The sequence below is a fragment of the Gossypium hirsutum genome, chromosome A04 (genome assembly GCF_007990345.1).
Source record: "Gossypium hirsutum isolate 1008001.06 chromosome A04, Gossypium_hirsutum_v2.1, whole genome shotgun sequence".
Lineage (NCBI taxonomy): Eukaryota > Viridiplantae > Streptophyta > Magnoliopsida > Malvales > Malvaceae > Gossypium > Gossypium hirsutum.
Window position 1 is genome coordinate 16762227 of NC_053427.1, and position 3260 is coordinate 16765486.

Below are 3260 nucleotides of genomic sequence, written 5' to 3' on the forward strand. Positions count from 1 at the left end.
TTTGGGGTTTTACTAATAATAAAAAACAACATAAATAATGAGACTTTGGGAAATGAAAGATGTAAACTGAATTAGATCTAGGTATGGTTGATTAACTTACTTTAGTAATCATAACCAACTACCACTTCAGGTTTCTATTCAATCAACTAGTTATCATCCTAGTAGGTTCTCTCAATTTTCCATTAAACTGATGAGTCGATAAGAGCTACTTATCTCTTGACTTCATAGTCCAGACCAGTTTGGGGCTAAGGTATTCATGGCTAGACCATACCAATTTTGGGTTAATTCCCACCTAAATGACTTTCTAGGGTCGTCAAGCCTATGGTTTAAGTTCATCCTCTCCCAAATAGCTGATCCGCTAGGAAATCCCTACACAACAATTAATTAGCCATACCTTCACTCTCTAATCCCCCATAAGAGGATTAGTTCCTTATGTATTTCATAAACACAATAAAATTGATGTGAAAGATAAATATGAATAATAAATCAAGAGAAAAGATTTAAGAGAATCCTGAATTGTATTGACTGAAGTACAAAATCCAAAAAGAGTTGATCGAGTTTACAAATTAGATCTCCCAACAAACATAAAGATAAAAGCTAGAAATAACCTAAAACCTAAGAAAAAGGGTAAAACTAAAACTTAATATTACCAAAGAAAATTCTAAAGTATCAAAAGCTATTTCTAACAAGTGTTAAATGAGCCTATTTATAGATTTAGGGTTCTTGTCATCCTCAACCCTAGGTTAGCCGATGCTTTCATATTAAACATTTGATTGGGCAGACCAAAATGCCCTTAGCTCGTAAGTATTTCTCGTACAAGACCAATGTCGAACACCCTAGTGCCCATGTCGCGACATCGAAGGCTGTATGGTCACCCTTAGGTTGGTTTTAAGGGTGTGTTGCGACATCCCTTGGCTATGTCGCGACATCGAAGGTAGTCTTGGAATTCTTATACTTTACTCCTTATGTTGCGACATCAAACTCCCCATGTTGTAACACAGTGTCCAGTATTGAGTTTGTACACCCTCTGATAGTCTTCTGCATACTCACTAAGTATATTAGCTCACCCTCAGGTATTATTTTGCCCCTAAAGTCGATAAAAGACTTAGATTATTGTTTTTATTGAATGTAAACAAACTATGAATGTAACGTCCCAAATATTAAATAATTATTTTCATAAGGTTGTGACACAATTGAGTATCTGCTTTAGTGGTCATGTGTTTTAGGAGTGTCTGAGTAGTCTTTGGTTCAAGCCCTGGCTTGTGAAAAAAATTTCTTTCTTACTTGAATAAACCCTGTCTCTAGTTAGTAGGATTTTAAATAAATGTGGATGTTTCATGACAGAAAGAGCCTGCTGGTCTAAGGGGTAGTGGCGTGTTGTGGATGCCTGAGGTCTTGAGTTTGAGTCCTGATTGGTGCAAGGGAGCATTTATTTTGCAACTCTTGCCGTGTGGGTAGTAGAAGTTGACCGAAATACTGATGAGTGAGGGGAGTTTGAATGGGTAGTTGAGGAGATTGTGATGGAGGGATTTTACGAGGGATGTTGGGATGGGGATGGTGATCGGTTGGAGAGATTTGAGGAGCCAAATGAGGTGAGTGTTTAAGGGTATGCTGATTGTAGAAGTCCCATTTTGGCAAAACCGGTCATAGGACTTTTTACTTTTTGGTGCCAAAATTGTGTTCTAGTTTTGCTCTCCATTTCGGTAGCTGTTACCCTTTTGATTCCTTTCATTTTTGTTGAGGCCAATTATTGCTTTGACCATTCGGGTACTTTCTTCTACTTTTCTCGATTTTGCTCTCCTATTTCAACCTTTTTTTTCTCCTGTTAGTTGATCCCCTTTTCCTCTACTCTTTCCCTTTCTCCCTTACTTTTCTTCTCTAGACTATTCTCATTGCTTTTCCCTCGCTTTCACTTAGTTTTGTGTAGCCGAATACCTCCATGACCCTCTGCCCAATTCTTGCTAGCTCTCTCTCAATCGGTTCTGAATCGTCACCATCTTCTTTTGTGCATTGATCAAATATCCTTGTCTCTTCTTCCTCTCTACTTTTTTGGCTTTCTTCAAGTTTCCCTCCATTTCTAGAGTCAAATACCCTCGTCTTTTGTTGTCAAAAATCTCTCTTTGCGCTAGATTTAGGTAACTTGGTTTCTTTTAGTATCACGTGTTAAACTCTAGTTCTTCGACTTGGGTTTTAGGATATAGGCCGATTGCCTCATTTCCCTATCTTCAAATTTGTGTTTTTGTAAGTTAGTATGCGGTTGTTTCATGCAATGTGTATGAACAAATAGTGATTAACAGAATTCACTTGTAATGCAGAAATTCATCAGGTAGCTTGTAATCGATCTTTGTCAGCAGGATAAGTGGGCTAAACCACACTCCTTCAATCAAGGTTTGGTGCTCGTGGATTTTTGCACTCTTTCGCTACAAGGTGTGTAATCATTGCCCAAATTGTAAATCAGTAAAAATCAGAAAATGTGACTATTGACGCTACACGAGCGTGCGCTCGCTCGTGTGGTAGCCCGTACGCCCAAACATGGGAGTATAATCGTTGAGGTAAGCCATGAGCGATATCATGAGCCGAGGACGTTATGGGCCAATTTGAGCTGAAATGGGCCGTGTGGGCCCTACACGGGTAAACCACATGAAAGTGTTTTAATAATCGGGCCAAGTTGTGTAATCTACACAGCCAAGGCTATTCCTGGGCTATGTGGGCCACACTGGCATGTGGGCTCACATAGGTTCGCATTTTGGGCTTTAAGACCATGTTCACCATATGACTGTTAAGGTTGCACGGGTCGTCCGGGACGAATGTGGACCTACTGTTGGGTCGGTAAGTACACCTAGACCCCCATGTTCATAAAATGATTGTTATGCCCCTATGTGCTAAAATGACTATTATGTGCTTATGAGATTTATGACTGTGATTGAGCATGCCATATTATATATATTTCATACATGTATGATTTTATGACATGACGTATGATATGTTGCATGGGGATGGGTTTATTATGATTGGAGAAAGTGTACTGTATTGGTAGCTCTGTGCAAATACTGTTTTGCCGCAACCGATGCTATTTTGGAGTGTAAAGATGGGTGGATTGATTTTATCCCTTGATGGAGTGTAGGACTGGACGGAGTTGGACTGTAGAGGCTGGTTTGGTAGGATTTCTGCTTGCATATCTATATTGCTGCTATCACTGAAATGGGCTTAGGCCCACACTAATAGTGGTATTGTAATGGGCTAAGGCCCTAACTGAAATT